The sequence below is a fragment of the Molothrus aeneus genome, chromosome 3 (genome assembly GCF_037042795.1).
Source record: "Molothrus aeneus isolate 106 chromosome 3, BPBGC_Maene_1.0, whole genome shotgun sequence".
Taxonomy (NCBI): Eukaryota; Metazoa; Chordata; class Aves; order Passeriformes; family Icteridae; genus Molothrus; species Molothrus aeneus.
In genome coordinates, this window is record NC_089648.1 from 99,857,304 (window position 1) to 99,878,987 (window position 21,684).

A 21,684-nucleotide genomic window follows, 5' to 3' on the forward strand; every position below is an offset into this window, starting at 1 on the left:
GAAAGTAAGGTAGCACAACAGAAAAATATTCCATAATACACAGCACCTTGAAAGTATTGAACAAGCAAGTAGAAAAAAAGATTTCAAAGCACATTTGGACATGTGCTTCTTCAAGCAACATGTCAAAACCACTACCTTCTCCTCCCCTTCTTCTTGACAGATGGTCTGACTGGGCCCAAAGCCACACCACCAAGCTGTGATCTTGGCAAAACCCACAAGGTAAATAAGGCTGGGCACAAAGTACAACTGGATGGGAGGCATGTGAGTGCTGAAGGATGAGATCCTGGCGATTCAGACAGCAGCACAAGCTCATCTGAAACAATGCTCCGGCACAGTGCCAAGAGTGCTCTAGAGGTAAACACTACTTAGCGAGGGCTGTATCCATCTCCAGGTGAGGAGCTGTTTAAAAGGTTAAACACTTTTCTGTTTAGAAGGTTAAACACTTCAAGTTTCCTGGGCAAATCCCAACTATCCTCATTTTATTTCAAGCTACTACAAAAAAAAAACAAAACACCACCACAATCTCAACAATTATTGATTTTTGTTTTCTCCTGTGCTGCTAGAGTGGTGTGAAGATGCAAGAAAACACTATCATGCTGTTCTGCAAGACAGGATGTGCTTCATGGCTTCCACCTCTATTTGGGCTCTATATGGGCTTTGTAGGACCAGCTGATTCCCTCTGAGCTAAAAACCACCGAGGAGATGCCCAGTCACATTGTTTGGGCAATTTTTTTTTTTTTTGTTTAGTCCTGTGTAATGGAACCATCTGCATGAGTACCAATCAATAATCAAAGCCAACCATGGCCAGATGACAAATCCCTCTGCTTCTGCAGGTTTGAATGTCAAATTACCAGTACCATTCAAATTCTGATTTGTTTTTAACGTCTGATCAAAGCTAACATAGCTGGGAAGACAATGCTTTCCACGCTCCGCCTTCCCCCCTCCTCACTGCCCTGAAATCATCTGTCTCAAAGCCAGAAGTCTAAATGGAGTGTAGGGCAAGTTCAAAACAGGGAGGGTTGCTGGGAGTCTACTGCCAATTCCACTCTGCAGTCACAGCTTGCTCCCACAGCTCCATTAGCTGCCTGCAATCAAGGGCGGACGACTCAGTCCTGCTTGCTGTCCAGGTTTAATAGGTTCAGCTAGTTAATGAGCAATGGCTACATTGCATTCCAAGACTTCACAACATTTGTAAAGCAATTAAGTGTACACTTTTTGGGCCCCTCCAAGAGAACTGCCTTGTTTTGCTGAGAGGATAACTGGAAGGCACAATTTTCAAAACAGAATAGTCTGACACAATGAAACTGTCAGAATATTCACCTTCTCCAAGTATCATGCTGAATGCATCATTCCTTTTCCACAAACCTCTCAAGAGCTCACTTACCTGTACACCCCTGGATTACAGATTGCTCTTCCTAGATGAAACCAAAAGCTGTAAGCCAGCTGGAAGCATCTCTGTACACTTTCAGTGCTGACAAAGCAGGCTAAGGAGCCATTGAGTCAACAAAGCAGATCTTTAATCTGAAAGCCACTGCAAAGGCAGGGGTACTTTTCACATGTGTACTTTTTACACATATTCCCACCAGAGAACTGCAAGGCTCCTTGCAAACAATAGAACATTTATACCTAGATTTACAAAGCTCAGAAGCTAAGTGACTTGAGCCCTCAGGCATTCCTCACAAAAGCAGGACCATGTCCTTGGAGAACGAAGCTACCTCAGAAGGTAGAACTGGGGGAAAAGCAAACATTTCTATTTGACTCACACATGCTCATTCACCCCCCACACTCTAGCACTACTGCTCTAACATATGTACTGCTGCAGTGCCCCTTCTGCATGAGTGTGTGTTTTTAAACTCTCACATCCAAGGCAAAGATCCTTTTGTTTGTTACAAGGAGGCAACTTCTCTGGCAGTACAGAGGATCCTCAGCCTTAGATGGCTGATTCACAGTTGGACCGGAGTTGGATCTTCCAGGGACTCTGAAAGGACAACTTCTACATCTGCAGGTTGTCTTTTCCACGCTCTTCAGCTGAACCTGAGGGAGAAAGGAGTCCTGCTGGCAAGGACCTGTCTAAAAGATATGCTACTTCTACATTACACCAAGTGTTGAGAGCCATGACCACTAAGCTAGTTAGTAGATGGCAGCTACACCGAGAGAGCATCCTCCTCCTCATGTGTGGGACTTACAAAAGTATGGATACTTACTGGTTTATAACATCTTTACTAAAAAGGAAAGAAAAACAAGAAAATCTCCAAACACGCAAGGTCCCTTCACAATCTCTTTCTGCAAAATCAGGAATCAGATTCCATTTCTCTGAGCACACCCACTATCTAAACTGGAGATAAGTTTCAGGAGGAAGAAATCTTTACTCATTTACCAAAAGAACTCTTCACTGAACTCTCAAAAAAGATTTCTGCAACAACACAAGACTGGTCTTTTTACTTTAAAGGCAAAACCTTGGTATGGAAAAGAAGCACAGCTGAAGTGTTATATAATTTTTTTCTTCTATTATTCTCCATTTCCTTTGCACATGCCAGTCAAAACTATAAAATACTTGTGGGAGAAATGCAGAAGGCACGGTTTCACATTCCAAAAGATCTATTTCCATGTGCTGCATACGAGCCAGTCGACCACCCAGGAAAGCCAGGCAAACACACTTTGGCCCACCAGTGCTGCAGTTGCTGACGAGCAGCCCTTCTCTATCAGGGCTTTGCCCTGTACTTCCTATGAGAAATAAGCATCAAGCCTGGGGCTGCATCACCTCTAAGTCTGCCCTGAAACAGTACTGACAAGCAGACCAACACCTTCTCCTCTTGAGAAGTGGTGCCAAGTGCTAAAATATTTGTAATAAACTGGCCACAAAAAAGGAAATAAAAAAGGAGTAGATAACCTTAATACAGAAGCTTGTCATAATATCACCTGCTTATTTGTTAAATCCTTCCATCCTATCCCTTTGCCCTCCATCACAGCACTTTCAGCCCAGTTTTGTTAGAGAAATGAGAGCAAGGTTGGGTCATATGTAGTCTTGAGAAAAGGTATCACCAGCTATTTTCTCTCCCTAAGAACCCTGGACAATGCTACTTTCTTTTCATACATGAATCACAGAAAGGATTGGTAACTGTTTTAGAGTCACTAAAAATTAATCAGTCCCTGAGAGGCCGAGCTGGTTGAGAAACTGCTGGCTGGAGCAACAGAAGTAGGCATGACTTGCCTTCAACAAAGCAGAAGGCATTTGGTTTTAGTTAAAGGGGTAAAGGGTAGTAAAACTTGGCCAAGTATTTATTTATTGGACCAGAGTGCCTGCAGCAAGAGAGGAGGGTGAGACACTGTAAAGTTTTTGTAATCCCAACCTTGGAAGAGAGGCAATTGAACTCTGGTTTCACTGTTGGAATAAGACAGCACAGAAAGTCTTTGGTATGTGCTGTAGAAATGATGATTTATAGAAGCAATGGGGTGTCAGTGTGTGTGTAAAACTAAAAAAGATCTAAAAGCTCTAAAAGCCCTAAAGCTTTCCCAAGACAATACCTTTTCTTTAACCTGTTTGGCCATAACTTTCTGCCAGTTCAAGACAGTCAGGAGCATGAGGAAGCAACAAGCCACCAGTGAGATCGTTGCTTTGCAGAATGATGCTTTCAGTTCAGCAGTGGGGAATGCTGACTGGGCATCGCTGAAGCATACCCTTGGAACTCTCCAGCATTAAACAAATAAATTTAATAAAAGTTACAAGTATTAATGGAGCTTTATGTAGTCCTGACCCAAATGTCCACTCAGTGGTGTGGCTACTTGATAATACTTCAGTATGGGCCATATTGGCTAGCTGTGAATTTTTTAGCCATCAGTGATGTCCCCCCACTTGGTGTGAGAGTAACATAACAGGGGTGGGCAATGGGTGGGCAACCCCCAACTCTGGATTCATTTTCAACTCTGGTGAACACAACTAATTTTTGGTTCATGGCAGAGCACAAAAAACATGGAGGTCCATCTGAGGATGCTGCAGAGACTCACTGGATGTGTGGCAGAGAGCAAGAAAAAACAATGAAGAGGAAAAGCGGGATAACTATGCAGTCTTTAGCTGGGACTGTCAGGCAACAGTTAATGCTGAGGAATCTTGCAATTCTGTTTATGTTCTTTCAGCACAAGCAGGTGTTGGGAAGCCCAGGATGGGAGGGGCATGCAGATAAAAAAAAGAAAGAGGAACCACTTTTTTTGTGTGTGTGCATGATCTATTCAGATGAATCTTTTTACCGACAGGCTCTCTTCCTGGAATCAGCACGGATGCCCAAGTGACACTTCTGTGGCTCTCTGATAAACACACAGCATACCTCAAATGTCTAGGTTATGTTGCCTGTTTGTAGTGGAGGTTTGGGTGGGAGTTCTGGGGTTATTAAGTAATTTTTAACAGAGACATTATTAAAACCTCCCAGCTTTTTAAAATTTAGATTTATTTGTTTGAAGTTTTGTTATTTTCATACTATTATAGTTGTGTGCTGTAATGCTTACCATCTGAAAAGTGAGACCTAATTGACACACATCTCATTTCTTCCCTTGACACTTTGAATACAACTGTGCACACGACTTTTACAGTGACAGGTTTTGTACAGAGGAATGCTCTACCCTGCAGATTTCCCTCCAACTGCTGCTGCTCCTTGTCCAGTGCAACAGCCACCTCTCTCCCTTTTGCTGCAGCTCTTTGTTACTGAACGTCAGTGCCACTGGCTGACACAATTAGCGTGGCTGACATTACGCCACTGCTCTAAAGGAAACAGGCAGAGGGCAAAGCAAAAAAATAAACAACCAACCAACCAAAACCAACACCCAACCCAAAACCTTTACCCATCTTAGACAAAAGAAATCAGCTCAAAGACCTATAATCAACCTCCCTCTTCCCAGTTATAGAGAAGGTCCTTGCACTGCAATAGACATGGCATTTCAATCAGCTCCTATACTTGGAAAATGGGTACACTTCTGCCTGCCCCAATACATATCCTGGAGTGCTTCAGTTCCCAGACATTAAAGGTAAAGGTGGACTGGGGGGGGCAGGGAGGGAAGGGGAGGAAAGGGGAGGGAACAGGAAATAAAATGGTTAAAACCAAAGAAACAAACCAACACGAACAAAATAAAAATAAACCACCAAAAATGCAACCCAGCATCAGACAGGAGATAAAGCCTGACCTGTGATTCAGCAGATTCAAATGCTCAGAAGTACAACAGCCTGTGTGCACTACTAAAAAACAGCAGCAGTCCATTACACCTATGGATTTGCAGCACTTTGTCAGCACTAATGATGTTACCTCATTAAAAGAGATAAATGCCTTACTGTTCTACCAAAAGCATCTGCTCCTTCCTTCTCACCTGTTCTCCATCAGGGCGATCAGCAGCAGTGCAGTAAAAAGAAATGCAAATACAACACTAAACTCACTTAGAGCCACTTGCTAAAGTTGCTTGGTGTTTTTCTAATGTCAATGTTTTAATGTCATTTTTAATGGGGGTTTGCTATGCTTCCTACCAGGTACTTCTTCTCTTGACACTAAATCAGCATAACAAAGAAAACAAAGCCCTGTGAACCACCATGCCCCACCAGCTTTCAAAGGACTTCTCAAAAAATAAACTAATGTCTACTTCAAATAATTCATTCACTGTTGAGTAAAATGGTCCAACTTCAACCACAGCAGGTGAATTAGGTAAGGGGGTGACAATGGCTTCTGTCTGCTAACACCGTCTGACACGTTGCCACGCTCAACACAACAGTTTTCTTCCAACAGATTCTGCTCTACATGCAAAGGTAGCAGTTTACAATAATGAATGTTTTATGCATTATTCCTTTGTGTATAGGGTCTCCCAAGTACACATTATTGAAGTCTATTAAACTCTCTATTTAGCAGAATTACCAATGTGCCTTTGGGGAAATTATTACAATGAAGCTGTACTGGTATTTAAACTCCAGTTGTTTAACAATCTTTTCCTAATCACCAATCCAGGTATCAACATTAAAGTGCAGTCAGACTTCTTCCAGTGCAGCATAAACCTGTCTATGAGCTGCTTATGGAAATTCATTTAAAAGAATGAGTATTTCAACTTGGCATGTTTTTCACAATTAGCTTCAAACAGCTTGTGCTTTAAAGTAATAGGAACTCCTTCCTGATCCTCTTCACCGAGCAGAGGTCTCTACAGTTAAACCTGGTTACAGAACCAATTAACTATTTGCAGCCACAGTGTTTCTGTCAGCATACCAGCAGCTGCAAGATACCAGCCCATTCAAGGAAAATTTGGCCAACAAGGTCCCATTCTTTACAAATGGCTTTTCTATGAGAAAAAACCTGTCCTGCATGCAAGGGATGGAGCAGTCCAAAAGCTAAACCCAGTGCATGCCCAGGTCCCTCCTCTGGTCCAGATATAACTCAGAGAGTTGTGCAAAGCCACAACAGAGCAGTTACTAACTGGTTTTTGTGCCCCTCAGACCATTTCCCTTGTTCATTTTGCACAATACAGCTATAGCTAGCTACTTTCTAAATGTGACTGTTTTTGTGGCAATGAGTCAAACTTGGTTCCAAATTTGTAACGTGTGTCTGTACCTGCCGTGACAAGGGCAAATATTTTTCCAATGGGAAGAGTCTCACATTCTCAGGGGAAGAGGAAGTAAACTTCACCCTTCTAGAAATCACAGGATTCAGCTTCCTAGGGTGGGGTAGAAGAGACCTAGGTCTCAACCTTTCAGGTTTCCTCCATGACCTTCAATAAATCACTGTGTTCCTGCCTTCATTTTTCATCAGTATGAAATGTTCAGGTTCTATCTATGGGGCAGTCAGGCTCTCCAGCAAAGACAAAAGATGTCTTGTCCTTGCTGCTACGTTACACTAACAGTTTTACAACTTCAACCCCAGTTCAATTTTCAGTCAACCTTCAATGAAAAAATCAGCATTAATTTATTGAAAAAACACTGACAACAATCTTACAAAACCAGTGGTCACAGAAACAGAATATAAGTAATGGAGCCAAGCAAAAGGGCTTGACATCTTATGAAGATGCAAAATTTAGGCCATCATACATGCATGTTTTGATACGCCAGAATTCAAATTTTATGTCCAAATACAGATAAAGGGAGGACTAAAGCCATCACTGGAAGCTTGTATGTATACTAAAGATTCTTTTGACAAGTATGAGTCATATACTATGTGCTCTTCTTGGCGCTAGGGCAAGGCTGCACAATGAAGTTGTTTCCATCAGGACCAGAAGTCCTTCAGGGAACAATCCTCAAGAAAAAAGCACAGCAAACAGGTGGGCATATTTTAGCCATGCACTAATTTCCCTATAAATCAATGGACAAAAGCTCTTCCTTTCTCCAGTTACAAACTCAGAGCTAAATCACCTTCTCTGTTTTACAATCTCATTGACATTGCTTAAGTTACACATGCACCAGAGCAGATTTTGTCCTTGGGGGCACTGGGAGACCAAACCTCCCATAAATAAGAAAGGAAACAATCTGTTCACCTTCCCTGAAGTGGGATGAGGAATATCTCTTTCATCTAAAGGAGACATATGTCTAAGAGACAAAGAGAAAACACCACTAATTTCATTTCAGTTTGCCTCTCCATTAGGAAAGACTCTTATGTACTTAAAAAGTTTTTCAGGCTTTTAAGGCTATTTTATGCAACTGCAGATCAGAAGCCCTGAAGTCTATCAGCTGTTGGCTTAGAGAAGTTGCTGGTGTCTACTTCACTGTCATCCATCCTGTTTGATAGGGGTGATCAAGGGTGCACTCCATTGCCTGAATTTGTCAGTCCCTTTTCCTATCACTTACTTCTTTACCTCAACACTGTTTTCACAACCATGAGGTGAGATGCTTCTGCTGAGCTGTACAAAGTCCAACCCTGTCTTTAGCTTAGTTTGTTGATGACTGGCTTTACCCCATCAAGCAGATTATGGTCAGCTTCATAAGCACCACCACTGGCACAAGAGGGAATGGGGCAAGTCCTGGCCAAGGACAAAGTAGGAAGAGAAAGACAATGAGTGGTCTTAGCTGGGACTGGTGTAAGCTGCCACAAAACCTCTAGTCCCTGACACGTACCAGAAGACGTCATACAAAAACACGACAAGTACACGTTGTGGCATTTAACATGGGGCATTTAACATTGCAATATCCAATGTTCCTGTCTTGTTATGGCATTGAGTTGATCACAGCAGAGGACAGACTTCACAAAAGTACCTGGCAATACAATGTCACATTTATTCCACGGTACTGAGCGTAAACCATCATTTGTTACTATGGCAGGTGGACTGCAGCCACCCCAGCCAAACTGTCACTTTGTCTCTCCTGCCACCTACTGTACTGAAAACCAAAATATGTGTCACCAACTCACGTGCATTTCCACTTGTGTTTGGAAATACCAACCTTTAGTTCTTGTAGAAATGCCACTGCACACATATGGGAACTCCCTGCTATCCTCACTCCTTCAGCAATGCTATCCAGTGTTTCCTGTTGAAGGCTAACTGCAGCACTTGGAGCTCTACTTAATTCACTAATGCTTCAGGGTTAAAATTAGCATTAAATACTAAAACTTCTCCAGAGTTTAGAGTGCAAACCTCTCTCTCTCTTTGTCCCATGGAGAATTAAATCACAGAAGATTTATTTTAAATGGTGAACAGGCTATGATACCCCACAAACCTCTGCCCCTTAATTTTCTGTTATATCCAATGACAACACTCACTGGGGGCAAAACCCAGCAGAAAAGTAACTTCCCATTGAGCGTGTGATTGTCAGCCTGTGGGCAGGGGTGAAACTCCTGATGCACTTGAGCTGCACAACCAAATGAGTGTCACCCAAGAACAGACCTGCCCCATGCAAGAGTCTGTTTCAGACCGTGGTTTACCCTTGTCCTTTTAACCTCTCGCTCTCACAAAGCCATCTGAGCAGGTCTGGCTGTGCCACCCGTACCCTCAGCAGTGCAGTGCTACCCACGGTGTCCTCCCCACGCAGTCCCGCTGCCTACAACATCACCACTGCAAAAAGGGCTTCACTGATGCTTGTGTCCAAGCAGTGTATCCCAGGAGAAGAATTCTTTAAGCATAACTGTCTGGGTTCTGCCATCCTTCTGGACACCATTAACCATAGTGAACAGCATGGAGAAGGGCAGCAATGAGTCTGAGCTGGTCCAGACTAGTCAAGCCCACCACAGGGGCTTCAAACCCATTCATAGTACTAGTATGTACCAATTAACAATCAACTCAAAACCAAATAGACAGAGATCCCATGTTAATTCTCCCAGAATTATCCCATGCCATTCTCCCAGAATGCACAACAAGTTTATTTTCAGTATTTTATTATTAATTTTGAAAAGTATTCAAATAGAAAACAACAAGCTGAATTTTGTAATAGAAATCTCATTACTTTCTAGTAAGAAGCTGCCTTGTAGGTGCTGGTTTATTTTCCCATGTACGGTATTCCCTTTTACCTAATCAACAGCTTGGGGCTTTATGACAGCAGCTATCTTTGATAAAAGGAGTATTGTGATGAGGGAGGAAGGCATCCAACACTTGCATGATCCAGTAAGCAATCAAATGTATTTATTTATGCTGTGACCACAGTAATCAAGAGGTATTAAAATGTGGAACGGAGCATCAGTTAAGTGCATTTTAAATCTGATTTTTCCCTGGTTGTGGTTAGGAAATTGTTGACTAGCAGGACTCTTTAGGGTCTTTACAGGCTGCAGTTAGTGAAGCAGATACAGAAGATAAATTGCTCCACTCCTGCAAAAGCAAGTCTTATTTTTGCAAGTAAGAGTGAGCCTTTCATCTTGGCACTTAAAATTTGATCAAGTGAGAAAAAAAATTAATATAATTCCACTCACTCCCAGATAAACTTCTCTGAAAAATGAGGACATTTCTTCTACTTAAACAAATCCGACAAGGCTATAACTAAAAATATTTTTGTAACACACAGAGTTCAGTGTGAACACTGGAAAACAATTGGCAAGAGCAATTGGAATGTCTAATCCCAGCTATTTAGCCACCAAAATGCTTCAAGAGCTGTGATACATCCACTTAAAAGCCAAATATGGCTCACAAATAGCTATTAAACATGAATGAACTTATCAAGAAGCAACAATATGTTCCCATTAATTGTACAAAAGCTGCAAAGAGGTTAAAAAAAAGACATTTCTACAGCATCTGATCAGAAGTGACTTTCACTGACACCAATTTAATTTATAACAAAATCAGGGTAATAAACTAAAGGATCACATTAGCAGTTAGTAATGCTACAGGAGCTATCAGTGAAAAGCTAATGAAATGAACAGAGCCTTAAAACAACTTTGTATTTTTTAACATAGACTTGAAAACCTGCTACTGCAAAGGCACTGTCAGAGGGTGCTTGAGCATACTCGCTAGCAACTTTCAGACAACTTTTAAGGTTTCCTAAGGTGTTCCAAGGAAATTCAAGAAGGCAATTTTGTACACAAATGCTGTCTAGATTGATGTATCACTTAACGAACCTGCAAAGTTTAATCTCCAGAAGAACTTTTACCTGCGCTGTGCTTGACCACATGGAAGGCAAAGAGATTTAAGCTTGTTTGGTCTATGGCCAACAGAGACTTTCTAACAGAAATGGAAACTGGATGATAAGCAGGTAATAAGCTGCTCCCAGAGTTTCCCTTGCTTTGAGCAGAGTGAAGCCACTGGGAGATTTCGGAGCAGATTCTACAAACAAGCTGATAAGAAAAGCCGCTATCCAGAAGGCTCGACAGGAGGAAAAAGGAAGCAGGGAAATCGCAGTTAATGGGATTTGGCTACATCCAGAAAACAGCTAGGTTTCAAATACATTACAAACAGTCCTGCACTTCACTGCTGCATCAATTCATTGCTGGATGAGTAAAATTTACATAGATTTAAAGCTCCACAGAAACTTAGATTGATCTGTTTGGAATAAATCTTGTCTCTTCCCTGAAATGCCCTCTGGATGAACACACGACAAAGAGGAAACTGCCACCACTACACTATAACTTCTATAAGTTTCTGTTAGGGGGAAGGCAGGCTAGGGATTTATTTATTTTGAGGTTATTTCCTAAGTCCCATAAATGGACGCTTGGGCCATTCACCTTAGATATCACTGCAGAGTACTATAAAGTTTGCCTAAGTTTTCCAAGGGAGAGCATCACCATCCTGTCCCATCGAAAGGATAATGTGACATCAAACACAGAGGGTTACCTCTCTCCTAGCACATCTCTCCTTGTCTCAACATAAGGAAATTGAGCAACCTCAGCAGGAGGTTCTCAGTGCCTCCCTTCCCAAGCCTTGGTGGGGACATCCTGCTCATCCTCCCACCTAGGAGGGAGAGAATTAGTAGTTTAAAGGTACTAATTGAAAGAAAAATTGCCATTGACAATGTCCTCTACCTTTGCAAACTGATGCCAACCACAAGACATGATTCAACATGTATGAATTCCATACTCATCCCTCCTCAGATCCCAAAGGAGGCAGTGCCACAGTACATGCCAGGAGGGAAGAGGCCAGCAGCAGCAGAGAAATTTCTAGTCTAATCATGAGACAGAAGAATGGAAATGATAGGAGAAGTGAGATAAAAGAATTGGGGGCTGATAGCATCAACACGCTTTAAGAAGGAGAGGAAGTTGAGCGGCTGTGAAAGAGGGGGAAGGAAGAGTAAGGCTGATTTTCCCGATAGACAGGTCACAAACAGTTCCCGAAACCTGCCTAGTCGGGCTGCTTGTCTGACGTACAGACGCAAAAAGCAGCACATGTGGCATCTTTGAAGCGGAAAAAGGAGACGTTGAGGACTGGGGCACTCCGTAGGGGAATGAAAGACCTACAAGTCTTCTAAGTGCCATAAATAGAGATGAAGATAAAGCTTTCAACCAATAATGAATGTGAAGAGTTAAAAAAGGAGTTTTGCAGAATTGTCCACTAAGACAAAAATCTTAAAAACTGGCTCTTCACAAATGTCTCTTCTTTTGGAAATCCCACACCCACTGCTGAGAGATTAGCTTTACAAAGTGAGAATTTAACTGGAATTGCAGCTCTGGGTAACAACAGGAAATGTTGCTCACAGCAACAGAAAATGTAGGATGATTAGGTTTTTGGGGAAAAAGGGAAAGAAAGTTACAGTAACTATGCAAACAGAATAAATAACAGTGCTGTCCTTCTCCAGAACCTTTCCAAGGATCTCAGAGCAATCTACAGCCATTCCTCATTAAAGGCTGCTCTGCTATGGCCACAGCTTATTGCACCATCTAGGTCCCAAGCCTGGCTGTACTCCTCATCTTCATAGTTCTGTCCCTCTGCTGATTCTCACACCAGACATCAGCTGATGCGCAGGGACCCCACGGCGGGGGGGGGGGGGGGTTTGTGCCCTGCAGGATCCCAGCTGGGACTTGGGATGTTGCCAAGTGCTCCTTGTACATAAGTAACGAGCTGGCCTCATCAAGAGACAGACAAGACAAAAGGTTTCCACCAAGTGAGAAAACTCCAAGCCCAGAAGGGAAGGCCCTCCCCACGCTGAATGTGCTGTGCTCAGCGGCTCAGCCCAGCAGAGCGAGCGGGCTGGGAAAGCCAGCCGTCTTTCAGACAAAAGTGTAAAAAAGCAGCAGGAGGAGAAAAAGGGAAAGACAAGGTCAAGTTAGAGGGAGGCAAGCTCCAGACAAACTCTCCCCTCCCCAGAGGAAAGCACCTCAACAGACATTGCTGTGGAGTCAGCAATGCAGAAGATACTACTCAGCAGGGGAACGCGTCATGTTAAAATACAAATCGTTGTTTACATGCTCCCCCAAGTTCCTTAACTGTTGCTGAGAATTTTAGGAAATACTTTGCATTAGACTTGTTTTATTGCATGTTTCCCACCAATTTCCAGTTCCAGTTTCTACTTCTGTTCTTAATTTTTAATCACCGCTGGGACAAAACAGTAACATTTAGATACTGGCTTGCTAAGAAAACTGGAGTAACTGGGAGTTATATTAACAATACTTAAATACAGTCTATTTAAAGGTTTGAACGCATCTTGTTAGAACACTGCATAAATTAACCCAACCTAATTCTCTAGGATGTAACAAGATCTGAAAAGCTCCAAGTTTCATGTTCTCTCTTACCACCCACTTAAAAAACCAAAACCCAACATGCTGGGGTTAGCTTAGGTTGCAAACGAAAACAAAATTCACATTCAACTGAATAAATGCAATTTACTCCTTGATGCGACAAAGATGATGCCACAACCAGCTCAAAACCAAAGCAAGAAGAGGTTCTCTCCTGCCCCCTCCATGCATATCCCCCCTCATTTTTGCTGTTAATGATGCCCCCCCAGCCTGACTGCTCAGGATCCTTAACTGCTCGCTCCATCCCTCCCCACTGTCTGAAACCATCTCTGGATGGAGCAAAGCGTGCCCTGCTGCTGCTGGGCTCACAGTCTCCCCTGCACTGGCAGCCAGACAAAAGCAAACTCCAGTTGCATCACGGAGCAAACTCATTTTCCAGCAACCTCCCAGCCCGGAGTTTACCGCTACTGTAATCCGGTGCTGTCAACAACGCCGCCTTTGTTGCGCGCCCATGTGCGCCGCTTGCTTGCTGCTCGGGTTGTTGTTTTGGGTGTTTTATTATTTCTTTTTTAATATTATTATTTATTTTAAGGAGAATTTTTGTTTTAAATGAGTAATCTGTTTTTGAAAGATTTCTCCTCCGTGCTGGCTCCACCCTGTACTGTAAACGAGACATTACCTTATACAAGAATGAATCTGCTGCATTCCTCTGTCTAGCTGCCTCGCAGCACATTTCCTACGCTCACAGCAGCCCCGGCAGTGCATGCTCTCCCACCCCTTCCCCCCACCTTTTTCTCTTTTTTCTTTCCCCCTTTTTTTTTTTTCCTTTTCACTGCCTCGCTGTGTTTTTGTGTAAATGATCTCACATGACTCAACAAATCCATCTGCCTGGAGCAGGCCAAGTTTGGAGCCTTCCCAGGAGGGAGGAGAAGAATTGCTTTGTGGAAAGGACCTGGAGCTTTGCCCTTTCTCTGGCTCAAATTACCCGCCTGTCAGGCCTGACGGATTTGGCTAAAAATAAAAGGAAGCGGGCCGTGAAAAGGAGATGAATGAGCTCAGCAGTTCCTTAGATAACATGGGGTCTGGTGTCGCCCAAAGATCCCAGAGCAGGAACTTCGGATGCTGGACATGTAAGTGTGGTGCTGCAGCCTCAGTGAACTTGGCTGCTTGAGGCCAAAAAAAAAAAAAAAAAAAAAAGGCACAAAAAAAGGCAAAACTAACCATACGCTGTTGGAAGTTGGAAATAAATCCCTTAAAGAAATCCCTTAAAGACACTCAGAGCAGGAAAACTGCCTGCTGTAGATTTGGGCTTGTAAATGGGGAGATTTATGGGGTTTCCAGAGGGGAAAGGGGGTGGGGGGGGTGTGGCAGGGGGCTGTACGTGATGTCAGCCTCCCGCCCTGACCAGGGAGCCTCTGCATCCTTCCTGCAAATGCCTGCCCAGCGCCCGCAGCGGGTATTAAGCACTTAGTTTGGCAATGTAATGACACACTGCAACAATCTGTAATGCGAGGCAGACAGCAAAGCCCTGGCTCGAAAAGCTCTTTCTCCTAACCATTAACCATATGTTTGGCTCCGCCGCCGCCCAAGCGAGCGGGTGTTCCAGCGCACCATCTGGTTTCTATCCACACAAGCAACTGCAAAGCACAGAGTATTTCCCTCTGGAGCTGCGTCTTCCTCCCTGGCCCCTGATCCCCACCCGGCTCCCCACTTCTCTGCTCCCCATCTTCCTCCTTTCACCCCTTTCCAGCAGCAACTTCACCTCCCTGTCCCACTGATGGCTCGAAGCAGTGGAGACCACAGCCACCCCACCCAAGGTGCAGCAGAAGAGCTGTCTCGTGCTGCCCTCCGTGAGCTCACGCGCCTACACACGTGTGTGTACACACACACACAGAGGGACTGCATCCCCCATCACCGATGTATCACACTAAAACATCAGTGTGTTCTCGAGTGGCCCAGGAGCTGCTGCAGTGTCCATCACGTCTCGCTCCCGCACACATGCGCACAGCGAGTGTTCAGTTTGGATTACATCAACTCTGTGCCGACACTGCAAAAGGACTTCAAGAATGTACCTAACAACAGGAGGACCAATAGCAGTTTTATCTCCTGTTCTTATGCAGGGCCTTCTATGGACATCAGGTGTTGGTCTCCCATCCCACCAAAATAAGAATGCTCTGGGGGGACAAAAAAGAAGTACAAAAGGAAAAAGAGAAAGATAAATGGAATGAGAGTGTGCTGAAGAAAAAGGAATGAAAATATTTACTTTTTCTGTGATAACTAAACAAGCTCTTTCTGAAACGATAAAAAAAGCTTTCAAGTGTTATATTTTAGAAGGCCTTGTACCATATGTTTGCTTTACGACTTTATGAATTCTAACTACTATTTATGTTTTTAAAGCACTTCCATCATTATGTTTGTTTCTGAAGTACCTATGGGACATCAGCAGTAATTTTCCCCTCAGGTTGGCCAATTTAAGATTAATCATGACCTATTGCAAGAAGGTATTCAGGGATGCAAGCAATAGGATATTCAGCAAATCCAACACTTGCTCCTTTAAAGTAAGTTTATATTCTGCAATGAGTCACACATACTGTGTTTATCCAAGTTACCAGTGCTACAAGGGAAAAAAAATCCCATTACATTTGCAAATACATACAAATCACAGCTGTAAGCACCCAACTGCTTATACCAGGACTTGTTTCTGTGACTGGATATTGATTTTTTAAATAATGTGTCATTATACCAATGTTGATACAGCAACTAGCTTCCTGGAGTATGTAATTTAATACTAAAAAAATCTGGTTTTAGGAAATATCAAATCCACACCCATTCATATCCTTTTTAAACATTCTTCCTGGTCATGACTATAGCAACGCAAAGCCACAACTGCTCTTTTCCTCACCTTGCACCTAATGAAGAAAATGCACTTGCCAGTTAGAAACAGCTCAGTCTAAATCAATAAGCTTTGCTATCTCAATAAAATACTGCAGAACTTCTTCAACAACTTCTTCAACTGCTGCTAGAAACCTACATTGGAAAAGATGATGCATATTTTTCAAACTTCCTCCGTATGAGAAATCAGTGAAAGAAAAAGCACACCGTAGGCCCTTATCCCAGAATCAAACAGGCGTGGGGAAAACCATATGCTTGTGAAAAGCCTGATGACTTCACTAGGATTGCCTAAGAAGATTGAGGATAGGATCTGCTCCCAATTACAAATGTGGAGTGCAATTAGCACGGTAAACTCCCCTTGCCTTCATTCTGCACTCCCCTTCAGTGAGGGAAATAATTAAAATTATTTAAACTATAAGAGATGCATTTTAGCTAGGAATTTACTTTTCCTACAAAAGGGAATCTAAATATGGAAAAGTCCATTACTTCAAGATAATATGTTGCAAACATTAGTATACTTAAATATCACACATTAGGTTTCCTACAACCATGCAATGAGAAATTGTCTTCACACACAGAAAACAACCAGCAGTCATTCTCTAAAGCAGTAAAGGTCTAGGTGTGGGTCTTACAGCAGATAGTGATCTGCTCTGATCCAGAAATCCTTTTAAAGGGGGAATTCAAGGGAAATATTTGCAGATTCAGGGTTCTGCAGTCTGAAGGGACTGCTGATCATTTGACCTTTTTCCATGAAACAGGCATGGAGCTTCCCCGCCTACGTCGACGAAGCTGTAAGAGGTCGAAGGAGAGAATCTCCTAGGGTTAAAAAAAAGCCTGTAAAAAACCCCAACAAAACAAAAAAAACCCAGTCTCAGATACAACAGCCTGACATAAAGCAGGAAACTACTGCAGCCCCAGCATCACTCCCCAGCACTGTGGGATTACCCACACCCTCTCATCTGGTCTGAATGAATTAACAGCCAGCTACTAGGTCTTGTTATACCTTGTCTCCTTCCTCTACTCCTCAGCCCCTGAACAAAGGGCCACTGGCAGCCTGAAACCCAGCTAGTTTTTAAAGCATAATAAAAAGTGGTGTCACATTATTACCTGAATCCACTGAGTCCTCCTGCCAACAACGATGTTTATGCAATCACATTTTTCTGTTTTTAAAAACTTCTCTCTTGCCTCATTGCTCTGTGTGAAAAACAAAACAAAACAGATAATTGATTAACTACAAGCAATTATCTATTATTTGCATTATAGAAGTTTTGCAGTAGATATTCAGGTCTTTTGTTTTCTGCCTCATCTCATAAAAACATTCAACAAGAAAAAGTTTTTTCCCCAAAATTACTCATGGATCAAACAGAAGCAACAGATACCAGTTTAGAGAGGCAGATGAGATACCACAGCCCACCACTTGTAGAGCTACACAGAAGAACATAGCTCTCCTGTGCCCAAATCTTCTGCCCTCTTCCCAGGCCATCCTGCCTGGCAGCACTGGGACCAATGCCAAGCAGACAGTGCCACCAAAAGCAGAAATACAGAGGGAGAGAAAGCTCATTAAATTTCTTTCAGTATCAACAGCAAATACATGCCACTAATAACCACAGCAGTGATGTAAAAATAATACTTGCAAAATTGCATTGACAGTAGATTACTTAATCATAAAGTTTCTCCATACTCTGTACCTACAACATGATTTAAGTAGTGACTCCACTTAAAATTCTCAAAAGGGTCTTTTAGTGTCTGTGTTTACTCCTTGCTTCCCATATTAGTAGCTTTAAGCTATAGTGTCAAATTCTCCTGCCAATATACTTCATAGAAGACATTTAAATAAGGAAGAAAAAAGCCCATATGGTAGAAATCCAGCTGAAGACACAATCTCAACCCCACACCCCCAACCTCTCTGAATGGACAGAAGACACATGCTAAGTAAAGGAAACTGGATTTTCAGTACTGGAAATGCCATTAGTATTTCATTGCTTTCTCTGAAAGCAAATTAAAAAAAACCCTTCACTTAAAGAGATGCAACTCGACCATGTGTACATGGTCCCTTGCCAACCTCCACAAGGGCATACACAATTAAACCCAGGCAGAGAGCACAGGTTGGGGGATATGGCTGCCATACCCTTCCTGCGTTTCAGGGCTCAGGCTTTTGGCATACTCTGTCCATTGTTGACATGGATGACTGACAGAAAGTTTTGCTGCAAGATTTTGGTCACAGCCGTCTGACTGAGACATCCCCAGAAAATCAGCTGGAAAGACCAAATTCTTGCAATCTCTGGAACAGAGTTTAAACTGTGGTTTAGCCTGATGCCACACAACTCAATGAACACAGTCTAGTCCATGGCAGAGCAGAACAGAAGTGACCATTGCCTCCGGCATCTGCTGCCAGCGAGGGTTGGGCCCCCTCCCAGGCAAGGAGGGTGTCCTGATCCAGGTGACCTCCCTACTGCAGCCTGGAGTCATCTGTGCTCAAAACAGAGGAGTCAAGATCTGGGCCAGGGGATGGCAGGGAAAAACATGTCAGAACAAGAAAATTCATTTAATGGAGACAGAAAATTGGAGGGTTGGATGGGGAGAGAGCAGGAACTGGGGTTAGGCATGGAGAAACGCCTGCTGGCTGTGCAGCTGCAGCACTGCTGAAGAACCACGTCCAAGACCATATGATGTCAGAGCACATCATTTGTGCCAATGCCACAAACGCCATTTGTCTGCTTCCTGCAAAGTCTCTGGTGTACCACAGGTAGGTTGAAGAGAGAACGCTGATGTGTTCAAGCACTCACCCCTGAGAAGGGAGGGAAATGTGCAGGTGAGTGCTGCCTGCTGCAGCTGCCTTCACTCTTGGCACAGGGGATGTACCTGAGCTGTGCATCAGGGCTTCAGGGCAAGAGCGCATGACAACTCCAACAGCTGTTGGCAGCAAGGATGGCAGCCACCGTGACACACCCTGCCACCCTCTCAGCATCCAGGCAGATGAGCTGTGCCTTGGAGAGCTGCCATGCAGCTCCAGTGAAGCACCACACAGGTCATTTAAACTCAGTATCCCTCAAGTGGCCATTAACAGTGAATTCCTAACCAACCTGAAAACCTGGCTTCTCTCAACTAAAAGTAATGAACAGTCACAGCGGAAAGGAACTGTATTTCCAGTACACAAAACACTAAGGAGTATAGAGACATCTCAGCAGCAAGGCTGTTGAGGATCCTCAGGATCCTCTGTCCTCTTAAGTCTCTTCCTGCAAAGAGAAGTGGGGCTTCCCAAATCATCTGTCAAATCCTGAAGTCTGACACTGGTAAACAGAGTAAGATCATGAGGAAATTACAAACTTCTTCAGTAGGGCTTTGAGTACCATGCCATAAATAAAAATTTGGGCTAAATATGGGACAGCAGGGAAAAAACAAGATGCTGAATAGGGAGTTTGCCCAGGGTTTGCAGCTACAGCTGGCAGCAGGCAGGCAACTTGCAGAAAGAGAAGAGTGTGATGACATACTCAAAAACTGTCCATGCATTTACAAGATCTGCACAAATCCATTTTATATCAGAGTGTCACTCTGAACTTATAGAACCATAGAATGCTTTGGGTGGGAAAGGACCTTAAAGATCAGCTGCAATGTTGCAATGTATTTATGTATGAAAATAAAATTACCAGTAAACAGCTGAAACTTCCTTGGATACTATGCTACCTTAGACATTAATAGCTTATAACAGAGCACAGGTCTACAGTCAACCAAATGCACAACACAGGAAGACAGACCTTAAAGGTAAATAATTCAGGACTTGAATTCTTTAAGGTAAATAATTCAGGGCGCTAATGAATTCACTGACTGTAAATAGGGAGTTCCACTGTGAGGAACCCTCCAAACTGCCCTACATCCAATCCTCAGGAGTGCAGAGCAGAAAACTGTCAGCAGAAACTGTCTCAAACACTCCTGGCTACAGCAAGACTCTCACACAAAAGAAGTCTTGGATAGGAAGAGATGATAGCTTCATAGACTGGTTCCAGTGCTCCATACTGTGACCATGGGCTGCTGAAAAGGATGTGCACTTTCAGAAACACCGCTTGGGCAAACAGTGAGGTGGCTGTGATGCAAGGAAGCTGACCCATGTTGCATCCAACAGAAGCATTGGGGAAACCCTTCAAGGGTAGCCAACACAGCAGCTTGGTCTAGCAGTGCTAGAAACACACAAGACTATGGGTGAAACTGTAAGCCCTTTGTTAAATATGACACCCTATAAATAAAAAGAAGCCAGACAACCCCCCATGTCCTCCTCACTTCACAGTCTTTCTTCTCTATCCTCTTTGACTGAGTATCACCAAGTGCTTTTATCCACACCTGGGAATTCCTGTGTATCCATCAAAAAGCATTTCAGCCAACCAAATCCCATCAACAAACCATAGGATAAATCCTCATAAATTCTTAAACTACCAGCAAGTGTCAGTCTTCCCAGCCTGCACCCTATGGTACCAAGGAGCTGTTTTGCAAGCAGCAACTATTCCTGACCAAGCGAAGAAACTCTACCAAAGTTGAGATGCAGCCAACTGTCAGTAATACAATGTTGTTGCTGCAAAAAAAAAAAACCCCAAACAAACCTACCAGGATTTTTATGCTGTCTCATGCTCCAAAAGTAGTATTTCAAACCACCAAAAAGTTGCCTCACACCCTCTTACGAGCCCTACATGAAACCAGACTGTGGAATAAAATCCGCCTTTTGCTGGCAGACAAAGGAATGTCAACAACAATAGGCAAGGCACTGCAAGGTTGCTGACGAGCCTGGAAACACTGTATGGGAACATGCCCATGGATCTGCAGTCAAAAACACAACTGCTGTTCTTGCTCCGTGCCCAACAGAGATAGAGATCTCATCGCCAGCAGAGATCTGGGTCACCACAAGGAAGCTGGAGTTATCCCAGCACCATCATCTTTTAGGTAATGCTCCCAGGAGGGGAAACAAGTATGTGGCAAGGTTTCATCTGACGAGGTGCTGGTTGTAAACAAAAACAGTAACTGGGGGTTTCCTTGCTCCTTGGTGATATCATTCAAATGGAAAAAAAACCCAACGAATTTTGCCTGATGTCTTGTATCCAAAGTGCTTTGCAGAATGAATTTGCTGCAAATGTGAGGTTCAGGTTGCAGTTTCCCAAAAGCTTGCAAACGCACCTCAACTGGCAAAGTCTTCCTCCTAAACACCAGGCTAAAAAGTATTTGTTTGCTTATCTTGTACTTCAGATCTGAAAACCCAAACCTGGGGAAGGAAAACACTAGAAAGACTATGTTTAAATTGAAGTGTAGATTTTAAACATATGATGTTTGTGAAAAACAAATGTTCTGAGTCTCCACACAATCAAGTAGCTGACTATCCAGGCACATGACTGAAAAGGAGATCACCTTTCCAGTCTCTGCTAACCAAAACTTTTGCAACCTTCCTGTATGCCATTTCCTTGTTTACATCTCATGGTACAGGAGTTCAACTTTTGGAGAAACATGAATGGTAAACCTAGAAAGTGAAATGTGATATTATTTACAGAATAGGAGAGCACGCCGTTCACAAGAATTTGTAGGCGCACACATCCCAGCCCTGTTCCTCAGTTCAACACCCACTCCTGAAATCCTGTACCAACCAGATTAGCCGATGTACACATGCCTGCACTCTCGGAGAAACAATAGTCTCTTTCAGTCCATACAGTCTTCTGAAGAACCAGGCAAAAACGTCATGGGAGAAGTTAGGAAATATCTACAGAAAACAGCACACAAGATG

At 43.2% G+C, this 21,684-nt stretch overlaps 1 protein-coding gene across 1 annotated transcript in view; it reads right to left on the reverse strand.

Moving 5' to 3' along the window:
• Nucleotides 1-17,122, reverse strand: part of BACH2 (BTB domain and CNC homolog 2) — a 138,944-nt gene extending 121,822 nt beyond the window's left edge. Inside the window, exon 1 of the mRNA XM_066545923.1 lies at nt 17,034-17,122. The gene's annotated coding sequence lies outside the window, so the exon portion shown is untranslated. The remainder of the gene's footprint in view (nt 1-17,033) is intronic.
• Nucleotides 17,123-21,684: the final 4,562 nt, after the last annotated feature.